The sequence below is a fragment of the Varanus komodoensis genome, unplaced genomic scaffold (assembly GCF_004798865.1).
Source record: "Varanus komodoensis strain SLA01 unplaced genomic scaffold, ASM479886v1 scaffold102, whole genome shotgun sequence".
Lineage (NCBI taxonomy): Eukaryota > Metazoa > Chordata > Lepidosauria > Squamata > Varanidae > Varanus > Varanus komodoensis.
The window spans coordinates 21,981-34,163 of NW_025335279.1; the positions used below are offsets into that span (position 1 = coordinate 21,981).

The 12,183-nt window shown below is 46.1% G+C and overlaps 1 protein-coding gene across 1 annotated transcript in view; it reads right to left on the minus strand.

Moving 5' to 3' along the window:
* LOC123017782 (zinc finger protein 585A-like) overlaps window positions 1-12,183 on the minus strand; it is a 102,240-nt gene that overhangs the window by 2,704 nt on the left and 87,353 nt on the right. The window lies entirely within an intron of this gene.

Genomic DNA, 12,183 nt, shown 5'->3' on the forward strand with positions numbered 1-12,183 from the left:
GGGTCTCTCTAGCTGAAATGTCTCCTCGCCGTTCTCATGCACTTGCTCATCACCTTCTAGATAAGACAAAAAGAATGACATGACATGAGACTCTGAGGCATGCAAGATTTCTCTTTCCCCATTTTAGCACTCCATTCTGATTCTTCAAATAACACATTAATCCTTCCTGAATATCACATCCATTTCATTGTTCATCAAACTGTTCTTTTTATCATTTTGATATATTTACATTCTGTCCTTCCCACAAGGAAGCATAAACATGATCTTCTGCCTCTCCATTCTATCCTAATATCAACCCTGTAAGGTAGATGAGGTTGAGAATGAGAGGCTCAAAGTTAACCAGTGCAGACTAGAAAAAGGACAGGTATAGGAAGTGGAAGGTAGGCCAGGCTGCAAAGAGTTGGACCCAATCACCCCCTGGCCCATTCCGACTTTACTATTCTGTGATTCTATGACAATACTCCAAATATCAGTATGTTATAACTTAAAGCTCTTACTGCCAGCAATAAGCCAGATGATAATACTAATAATAAGAGCAGGAGGAGACACTGCTACCGCCACCACCTTTGGAGAAACATTTCAACATCTGAGAAAGGAGGGCACACAAAAGCTGAGAAATCACTGAGTGTTTGGCTAAAGGGGAAGGGCACCTGGAAGTGACCCACCGCTGACCTAACCTGACCTTGCCTCATCAGGTGTAACCATTTGAGCCAGATGTGATCTTGCTTTTCCTCACCCCTTTCGCCTTTGGACCTTCCCAACACTGGAAAGCAGAATTCTTTGTAATGGAATTCAGCACTCAGGAAAAAAAGAGAACACCCCTGCTTGATGTGCTATACTTGGAAATGTGTGAGCATTGCTTTTGTATAAATAGGTGTTTTTAAAATGGGGTAATATATGGTGTAATTGAAAGGGAAGAAATTTGCAATGATGCCACCCTCCCTTTCTTTAATGATTAGTAACTGAGTGTCTTGAATATTTACCAAAGAAGCTAGATTTTTGATCTCCTTGCTGCTTGTCTTCTGCAGAGTGCTGCAGCTTTGCTGGGTTAGACAGATCCTGTTCTGAATCAGGGGTATTGACAAAGGACCCCATCAATTCTCCTGGCTCCTGGAAAAAAGCAAATGTGCATTACATAATCCTTTAGAGGTGTTGAAATTCCTTCAGGCCAAGGACTCAATTTCAGAAAAGTGCTTCTGAGAAGTGGGTTACATTCAAATTGTGGGCAGGGCTGAAATCAAAAAGGATAGGTTTAGGGGCAAAGGGCGTAGGCCAGAAAAGCCAGCATATTTTAGCTTAAAACAGTTGCTGCTGTAACATAGGAAGGCATTTACACCTTTTAGAGAGGGGGAAATGTGTTCCAAAGCTGAGAGCCCACCCAATGATTCTGGTTGTGGGAAAGGAGATGGGGCTAGGGGAAGTGGGCCATTCAGGGGAACCCCAGAGGGCCATACATGGCCCCTGGAGCTGAGGTCCTGCACACGTGTGATATCTGTAACATAATTTTAGATTTGAAAAGCAATCACATAAGAACATCGGCTGAGAAAAGGCCAATGTCCGCATGGTCTTAGAATTTGTTGTTTCCACCAGCTGCCAGACAGACGTCTCTGGAAAACCCATAAGCATGAGCACAACAATTGTCTCCCATTGTTCATACCAAGCAACAGGTATGTAGATGTATAGATTTCTGAACCTGGGGATACCAATAAACTATAGGTACACTTTGTAACTGTACCCACGTAACTATGGCTACCCATTTCCCAATGTAACTGAAACAATCTCACATCCTTCTTCCAGAACTTCCCCTGTCAAGGATAGGGTCCATTCCTTTTACATTTTGTAAAGTGCCATGTTATCTATTTTTGAAGTCTTCAATATTACCCCTAGGGCATGGAATGGGCTTCCACAGGTGGTTGAAGCCCCATCGGTGAGGGTGTTTAAGTACATACACAGGCTAGGCATGTCATAAGTGGAGCTGGGTGGAGTGGGAGGTCAGACTAGATGGCCCAGGAGACCCCTTCTGACTCACTGTGTTTCTATGTTTCTATATTAGATAAACCAGCACTGATGAGTCCATGGACACGTTGCTTGGCACCTGACATACTCCTTGCCTCTTCTGGTTTTAATTTTAGTTTTTTAGCTTAATCGGGGTTTTTTAATTAATTATTTTTTTAAACAGGGAGGCTGGCCTGTTTCAATGGAAGAAGTTGCTTTCTAACACAGTTCTTCTTTGTGGTTTTGTTTTGGAGCTCAGATCCCCCCTCTGCCTTGTGCTTGGATTCTTGGACAAGGCATTTTTCTTTTCATTTCATGGGTTTGCCTGCTGGGAAAGGAGTGATTTGTGACCTGCTGTGTTCAGCATGGCAGCCATTTCATGAACAGCAAGCCCCTGCTGAATGGCAGACATTTTGTGAGAGTCAAATTGCCAAATAAGCCCACCACGTGGACAGGCAATGTATGGTAGTATATGAACAAACCCTTTGTATGGTGGTATCTAAAAAAATGCAACAGAGGAGTTGGATTCCATCCTTACACTAGGAAAATGCTTGTATAACACTTATAGGTTCTATGAGACTGTTTCTTAGTGATCTATCGTAAATCAGCATTGCAAACACAATTTCACAAAATGAATCTCTTCTTATTCCTAGTTATATAACAGAAAACGTGAGCAGTAATAACAACGACAAAATGGTACTTGTGCAGCCATTCCCTTGCAACAATTCTACAAGCACTAACAGAGGTTGCTTGTAGAATTGCAAAGTTCAAGTGTCCTTTTGAATGCAAATTTAAACAAAAAGAAGTTAAGATATCTTCCTCAACTGGTCTGAGTATCCATAACACAGAAGAACCAGCTCCACGTGCAGAATCTTCAAAAGCCTGGAATAAAATACCAATTCAATTGCATATACATGAATTCACTATGTGGATTCACCCCTCCAACAGAAACACGTAGCAATTTTACCTAGACCAAGTTGGCAAAGGCCCTCCCAGCCCAAGTGGCAACAGCAGGTCCTGCTTCTTCAGCTTTCCTGTTCTTTCTGCTTCAAATCTCTTACTCGCAGCCCCTCTTTCTTAGTCCCACCCCTTTGGGCTGAACCAATATTTCATAGGGGTCACCCTTGCTCACCTTCCTGCCCCTTCTGGAATTCTCGCCTCCCACCACAAGAATCCCACACAAGCCTTCCCCAACCTTGTGCCTTCCAGACACGTTTGGACTGCAACACCCAGAATTCCTAGTCAATCGCCCTACTGGAAGGGAATTATGGGAGTTGTGGTCCAAAAGCCTCTGGAGGCCACCAGGTTGGGGGAAGACTGCTCTGAAGGATCTGCAGCCTAGATTTGAGGTCACACAGAGGGCTTTCAGGAAGGAGGGAGAAATTCTACTGGTAGAGCAATGCACCTGAAACAACACTATTGCAGTCAGCGTTGCAGCCAGCCATGCCTTCTTTGAGGATACTCCATTCTGCAAGTACCCCACTTTCTATCTACCACACTCAACAATCAGCCATCATTCCTGGCCACTGAGCATGCTCATTCTCAGCCCATTTTTTTCAAACAAGGACAAATTAGTTCTTCTTAGTGGCAATAGCAGTTGGCGTGGGGCCCCCAAGAAAAGCTAGGTGGCCTGTACCAGGCCCAGAAGCGTTGCCTTGCCTTCCTCTGATATTTAGGATAAATAATTTATTCATTCAGAATATTATTATGAGGCCCTGGCTAGCCAGCCAACCATAATGGAAATTTTAGACAAGGAGTGAGTCTTCCACTGATGAGCTTCACAGCACGAATCCTCTGAGTTCCCATATTATGGGAGTGGAAAGAAAAAATTCTCTCTTTCCACTTTGGGGAAGACAAACTGGCCCTTAGCCAGATGGGAATCGCAGTCTGTAGGAAAACCCCTACTGAACACCCGCTAAATTGTCTGGCCTTCCCCCGGTCACCCATCCTTACCTTGTGCTCCCATGCTTCAGGCTCTTCCAGCCTCAGCAGGAAATCCTCGGCCAAGGCCACTGCCTGGCTGCAGGTCTGTGGGCCCCGCTGGCTGACCCAGCTCTGCATTTCCCAGGGCAGGATAGTCAGGAATTGCTCCAGGATCAGCACCTCCAGGATCTGGTCCTTGGACCACCTTTCCGGCTTCAGCCACTGATGGCAAAGCTTCCAGAGCTGCTTGCAGACGTTCCGGGGGCCCTCGGCCTCCTGGTAGCAAAAGTGCCTGAAGCGCTGGCGCCGTGCCTCCGAGATGGCGGCATCGCGGCTCGCCAACTCCTCCTTCACTTTCAAGGATGCGCCCAGGCCTCCATTGGGCTTCTGGGTTCCCCGGAGGCTTGGCAAGGCTGCTGGAGTTCCCCCCTCTGCCCCGGGCCAGTGGCTGGCACCAGCGATTTCCTTGAAGGAGGCCTGGAACTCCTTCGTATCCTCTTCAGAGGCAGGCTCCGGTAGCTTGAGGTGTCGCCACCCGGAGTGTGGGGTCTCCACTGTTTTCAGGAATTCCTGCCACTGGCTTTCCCAGCGCTGCTGCAGCCCCTCTTCAGGTTCCTGCTTAATTTGTGGTGAGTCTTCCCCAACCAGAATCTCCTTGATGGTCCCGACTTGGATGGCGTGTGGATCTCTTTTGCCTGCTGCCACGAGTCTCCCCTGGGTTTCAGATGCTGCTGTATTCGGTGTCTCCATCTTTATTTCCTGCTGCGACTCCTGGGCTGAAAATGAAATCCAGTCATCCTGATATATTACAAAATGAGAAAGACAGCTTTTATAGCACAGTCTTTTACATGTCCACTCAGAAGAAAGCCCCACTGAATTTGTATAATTATACAACAACCCGTTGCATTGAGATGCAAGCCCCATTGAATTCAGATGGGACTTATTCGTGCTGAACTGAGGCAGACCATTCAGTTCAGTGGGACTTTTCCCCAGGTCACTGGGCCTGGCAGCCTTTCCCAACGAGGAGCTACACAGTTGGGGATGATGGAGTTGCGGCCCCAGTGCAACTGGATGGTGCCAGGTGTCAGGGTTTTAGGCAGCTTCTGGGCTCCCTCTTCAGGCCAAAGGTTAGAATAACAGCCCTGGTAGTTGCAGGATTGGGCCCACAGCCTACTGCAGCTATCAGGACCCTTATAAGCATCACCTGGGAGCCCTGAGGGAAGAGCTATATAAGATCGGGCCCTTCCCTCCAGAAACTCCCAGCAATGAAGGTTTCCTGACTTGTTGTGATGCTTCCTCTTGCTATATGAAACCTTTGCTGTGGATTCAGGACCTATGCCTGCTCCTGGACCCTGCCTCTGAGCCTTCCTTCTCTCCTTGTGTGGACTTTCTGGCTCTTGACTCCTGGTTCATGCTCATCTATGATTTGCTTGGAATTTGGATTGGACTTTGCTTAATACTTGGGATGAAGGTGGCTGTGCTTGGGTGTTCATAAGTTTAACCAGCTGCCATGCCTTGGACCCTGACACCAAGTAGAGCTGCATCCTAAACTGATCAATCCATTGGTTTGGGGGTGCACTACCTAAACACTGCTTCCTCCAAATGTCCTCTTTGCAATTTCCCACCAGTCATGCTATTCTCCATGGCTGCCAAGATCCTTGTGTATGTGTGTGATTCCTTTCCTGCCATGGCTATTGGGAAGGAAAACACTTTCAGATTCAGAATCACTATGAGAGAGTGGGGAGAGAGAGGGTGTGATCTGCTGCTGAATTGCTAGGGCTGTTCCTTGCGTTGCATACAGCTGTTACAGCTGAAAATGATATGTATCCTGAATTAGATGAATTCATAAAGACCCTTTGAAACTGACTATAAAGTCAGACTCAATTGATTCAATGATGTAAGTTATGTCATCTAGTTTAGAAACAGAGCAAATCAGAAGGGGTCTCCTGAGGAAGCCCATTCCACACCGTCGGGGTCCTAACTGTCAGGAAGTGCTTCTTGGCATCCAAATTGAACCTTGGTTCCCTGAGCTTTGCTCTGTTGGAATGCATCCTGCCCTCCTTCAAAGCAGAAAACAGGTCTCTACCCTTATTAAGTCTGTTAGTACTGAAATTGTTTTAGATGCTTAAACTGTTCTACATTTTTGTGTACTGGAATTTTATACTGTTTGAAATATTTTAATGTGTTTTTATGGTATCTATATTTTTAATTGTAGTTCTTTTCAGGTTGAGAAATTGTTGTGAACTGCTTAGAGCTTTGACTATTGGGTGGTGTAGGTATTAAATACATAAACAACAGTTTTTCAAAGATTAAATGAATATAAGAAGTTAAAATAAAAATTGCACATGGCAGGCAAGATGTTAAAAGAGAAACTCTCCATTTGTACCAGAAGGAGTATCTTTTCTAAGCAGCTGTGACATATGTGTAATGTTGCCTCTAAAAATAAGGAATACATTGATTTTCTTCAAGCTGGCCAAAAAAGATGATGTGAATTTTAAATGTAATTCTAGGCAGGGCTACTCAGCCAAGGGCACAATCCTATGCATATTTAGATGGGAGAAAATTCTACAGCTTGTTTTCTCTCTAAGCAATGCATAGTGCTGTATCTTAACTTGAGCTTTAAACTTCAGACTGAGAAATATGTAAGGGCTGGCAAACTTATCCCACTTTCTTGGGAGTAAGCCCCACAGACCTTGGTAAGATTTCTTAGTACAATCATATCTTGCAGTTTTTCCTTTTGCAAAGAATCCAAGATAACTTAACGACCGTCTTTCTCCTCTCAGCCTTAGCCTCACAACAACAACCTAACAAGGCAGGTTAGGCTGAGAGTCTGTGAAAGGCCTAAGTCATGGTGAGGACTAGAAGCTGGATCTCCTGAGTCCCAGCCCGGCACTCAAACCATTATGTCGCACTGTCTACTTTACTTCTGAGTAGACACATAGAAGGTTGTGCAGTTAGGTAATTCTTTTCCAACCTGATGCCCTTCAGGTATTTTGGACTACAGCTCTCATCAGCCCCAGACAACATGCCCAATGGTAAGGCACGTTGGGAGTTGTAGTCCAAACTATCTAGTGGTCACCAGGTTGGAAGGGCGATCTAACCAGTTGATGAGAACTAATTTAATTGGCCAAGGTTTCTTTGAAGAGATGGCCATGGGGTAAAAAATCCCATCCATTAATTACCACTGCCTGGCTCAGATTACAGGTGCATTTACAGCACAATCTGATGTGACATTTATTCAGAAACACAAGTATTATTTGATTTGTACCCTGCCTTTCTATCAAAAAATGGCACTCAAGCCAGCTTAAGGTGCATTCCTAGGCATGTTTAGACAGAAAACCGCCATACATCTGTCCTGCTGGCTGGGGCTCTTTTTTCTCTATAACTGTGCATAAGACTGAGCCTTTACACAATCAAAATTGATTACAACAATAAACTGATACATTAAATATAGGGTGTCCCAAAAATTGACATCATTGGCTATGTTATTAGACTACGAATGATGTCAAATTTTTGGGACACCCTGTACAATAAAAACATAGCTATTGAGAGGAGCAGTGAGAAGTAACAAATGAAAACCGTCATGTTGGAAGGGATGTATGAACTGTCTGAGGGAATTCCAGATTTCAGCTGGGCCAGATAAGTCTTCTCAGAAGTAAACTTAAGAACAGCCATGCTGGATCAGCCCCAAGGTCCATGCAGCCCAGTCCCAACCAACCAGCTCCCCACAGGATCCTTCCAGCAGGAGGGGTTCAAGACCTCCACCTGCCCAAGTGCCTCAGCAACTGGAGTAGGCAGGCCTGCACCTGTTATCGGGGTGGCACAAAGCCAGCAAGGTGCTTAGCCACAGATAAGTCCCACTTTCAAAGCATCCGAATTGGCAGCCACCACACATTGCACAGCTGAATGGTGCGTTGTGTGAAGAAGGATGTCCCCTTATCTATCTTGACTTTCCCACCAGTCCATTTCATGGGGTGAGCCCTTTGGGTTCTGGTACTAAGAAAGACAGAGGAAAACGTCTCTCTTCTCATTTGGTCCACACCATGCATCATTCCAGCTTCCCCTTACTTGACCTTTTTGTACATTAAACAAGAACCGTTCCTCATGGGGGACCTTGTCATTTTCATTGCCCTTCTCAGAACTTTTTCTAGCACAACAGCACCCTATTTTCAGGGCTGGTGACCAAAATTACACACAATCTTCTAAGTGGTCCCCCAAAGATCTGTATATAGGGAGTACAATCATTCTAAGCTGCCTGCTGATGAACAGTACAGGAATGAAATGAAGAAATATATAAAATAGTAATAGTACTAGCTGAACGTCTGGACTTTTATCTCATTAGTATCCTGAGCTAGGGAGCACTTTAGCTGAAAGCTAGGTTCCTTAAATGGGTCCAGCTCCTAGAACAGCCATCCTCGCAAAATAGCGACTTCCAGAGATGTTTCATTATCCCTTCCGTCCTGCCTTTCTGGCAGCTGTGCTGGTTGGGGGATAACACGAGTTTGGGGCAGGCTGAAAAGTACGGGGCTGTTCCATTCTTCACGAGAGTCAAGTGCAGATAGCTCTCTGCTCACCCCATTTCACTGTGCCTGTGAAGAGAGCTGACATCTAGGGCGGGCTTGCTTGTGCACCTGCTGAGCTCCCCCACCCTATGTGGGGTCATACAGATGGGATTTCCTTGGGTGGGCGGCTCCTCTTTGCCACAGCAACCTGCTTGCTCACCTACCTCTCCCCTGCCCTGCGGACAGTGATGGAGGGGAGAAGGAGGGGCACGAGAAGCTGCCACCCACTTGCACCCTGGCTCTCTGTGCAAGTGAGTGGGAGGAAGAGAAAGAGGAGCAAAAGGAGCTGGTGACAATCACACCGAAAAGGTGGACACAGCCATCAGAGTACCTTGCCAGATGGCTTGCAAAACCTAGAGCTGGCCCTGCTCACTGGTGATATCAACACGCTATTTATTAGATTTATATCTGGCTTTTTTCTTACAATGAGCTCAAGGTACCTCAAGCTGCTCTCAGGCTTATCCCCACTCAGCAACCTGGTGAGGTAAGTTGGACTGAGAGTCTGACTGATCCAGTCACTCAATACCAAATGGGGACTAGAACCTGGGTCACCTGAGTCCCAGCCACGCCTGCCCTTCTTCAAGCCTTCCTTCCTTTTTTCCTTTCTCAACCTGCCCTTCTCAACTCATTTGCAAGACCCAGATATTTATCTCTCTGTTTCATTCATCCCCACAACTTTTTCAGCAGAGCAATGGCGCTTGCAGCAGCCAAAACCAGAATCTCACTTTACAAGTCATTCTAAGTGTTATGGGCAGGTCATGCCTCAAATGCTCAGAAAGTGTGGCATAAATGGAACAATGTCTCATCCAAATTCATGCTGTGCATAAAGGTTGCCAATTTTTTCCCCTTCCCCTTCCTTTTGTGCTCTGAATAGCAAGTGACACAGCACTGGTGTCCAGGCCACAAAGGCTTCACGGGTTAATTTCTGCAGCGGAGTGGCAGAGAGGAGAGGAGCAGGGCAGCCCCCTCGCTCTAGTCAGTTGCCAACTGAACCTGGGGGGCCTGCTCCTCTGTCTTTGGTGGAGCTTGGCTATGCCGGAATCAGCATGTGAAGCTTTCGGCAGGCCTGGGAGCTCCACCACTAAATACGACACTTCAAGTCCCTGATAAAGTACAGGTGAATAGTTGAATTGCTGGCCGTCCCAATGGGCTGCTCTAAGAGTGCACCCCACTTCCCAGGATATATTTTTCGCAGCACCAAACAATTCGGGTTCCTGTCCTCATTGGTGGACTGTGGGTTGCTTGCACTCACCGGCTCCTTGCAGTTTCAGCATTGCAACGTCAGGGGGGAGCGCTGCCACCTCCAGTGCTTCCATCAGAAAAGCAAATCCCCCCCCCACACGCCCCGCAGCAAGAAGGAAGGAGGTGGATCAGGAAGGTGGCTCTGCTTAGGTCACCAATGTTCAGGCTTCTCTAGCCTTCTCTAGCTCTGTGCATTTAACCCTTTCACTGAGAAGGCCGACCAGCATCTTCCAACGCAAAGAGGCATGTCATGCGCTCTCCATGTGCTCCTCATTCCTGGTCGCCCGATTTCCATCTTGATCTTTCTGTGTCCTGGCAAATGGCTGACCCTATTTCCCCCCACTTTTTGGAGGGTCCCTGATTAAAATGTTGTGGGTGTGGGGTGCTTGAGCTGCCTGCTCATCAAGGTCCAGCCTTGTCCCCTAAGAGTTAAATTTCTAAGCTGGGAGGGAGTGCAGGAGGAGAGAGAGGGGATTACTCTTGCCTGTAGCGGCACATCAGTGTCAATGCATGCACAGGAACAATAGGGTGCAGCAAGCCCTCCCAGTTTTGCAGCCAGGCGGCCAAGGCATAACTGGGCACTGCTGGCTGCAGGAAAGTACATGTTTTCTGAGCATAGCTGCAGTGAATGCCACAATGGGGGCAAGGAAGCAAGCAGAAAAAGTGGTCTACTAGTCCCAGTATGATTCAGCCGGTACGCCGACAGCTGTGGACATTTCTTATTGTCTAAACTTGCATAGGATCGCACCTGAAAGAATATCATTTGAATCACAAGGCCTCACGGAAAAAATTCACCAGCTGTGTGGGCCAGCGAGCCAGATCAGGCCTGTGGGCCAGCGGTTCTGCACCCATGTTTTAGCGGCACCTTAACAACATTACTTTGGCATAAGGTTTCCCCTTGGCTTAGAGTCCTTGTTGACAGAAACATCCGTTTTTATCATCAGCTGTCATTAAAGGTGCAGATAAGAAGGGGCTTTGTTAACTGAGGAGGCAACGAAATGCGAACAGTGAACACTAACAATGTTTGTGATGTAGATTCAGACATACGCAAAGTTAGCTCAGGGACCATGGGCAAAGGCAGTAACGGGGGAAACATCACACTCCTTCTGTTGCTCAGTTAATTCTCAGTGACAGTGAGACAGGAAACCATGACCTCTATTCAGGCCCAAATAGAATTGCACCTCATTTTTATTTCCTGTTCAGCCATTATTTATTATTTTTATACTGCCTCATAGCCCAGGGGTGTACAAATTAAAATAAAGCATAAAATATAAGTTCTGTTAAAAGAGAATTAAACCGTAAACAGACAATAGACTGCTCCACACCACCACCACTCCTCCACCTGGACCAGCCCAGGTAGTGGGAGGGACTGGGCCAGCTCAGGCAGCGATGTGGCCTACCTTGCTGGCACAGCGTGAGGCTGAGGGAGGTGGGGCTCTGGGTTACTTATCCAGCTACCCTTGGGGTGGAGACCAAAGGGCACTGCCTGTTTGACTGCTGTTCGGAGGCCACTTGGTGCTGTTTGGTGACAGGAGGTTTTTCCCCCTTTCTCTTCCCCTGCTCACTTTCCTTTCCTTTCCTTTTCTTAGTAAGATAAGGAAGTAAAGAAGCAAGGAGAAGTCAAGTTGAAGGGGCTGAAGTAGGTGGGTGAAGGTTTAAGTAAGTAGGTGATGGTAGGAGGAGGTAAGTATGGGAATGTGAAGGGATTAGAACTGAATGGTTAGAAAATGGTTGTTTAAAGGTAAGGAGACATGAGGATTTATTTATTTATTTATTTATTTATTTATTTATTTATTTATTTATTAAAACATTTTTATGCCACCCCATTCGCCGAAGCCTCGGGGCGGCTCACAATAATTATAATATAAATTAAAAATATAAATATTAAATTAAAATACCACAATACAGTATAAAATAAGCCGCCCTGGCCAGATAAAACCAATAATGTTAACAGTTAAATGCCGCTTGAATAAAAAGGTCTTCGCCTGGCGCCGGTGTGAGGATGTGAGGAAAATGACGAAGGGAAAGGGTCAATAAGAACTAGGTAAATGAAAAGGAACGGGAGGGGGACACCAGGAGAATATTAGAAGAGTATCTGCCGCTGCCTCCTCTATCTCCATCTTCTTCTTTGCAAGCAGCTGTTACTTTTGTTTTAGCCCCAGGGCTATTTCTAGTTTTTAAATTTTATTTTATTAGATGTATATACCACTCTTTTCTTTTAAAGAACTCAAGGCAGCTTACATTATTCTCCTTCACCTCACAATCTCATATTCACAACAACCCTGTGAGGTAGGTTGGGCTGAGAGTCTCTGACTGGCCCACAGTCACCCAGTGAACTCCATGGCTGCGCAGGGACTAGAACCCAGATCGCCTGAGTCCCAGCCCGACACACTTAATGACTACACCACGCTGGCTCTCTATCATTTTATTTGGCCTACTTAGCAGAAGATATGGGTCTTGG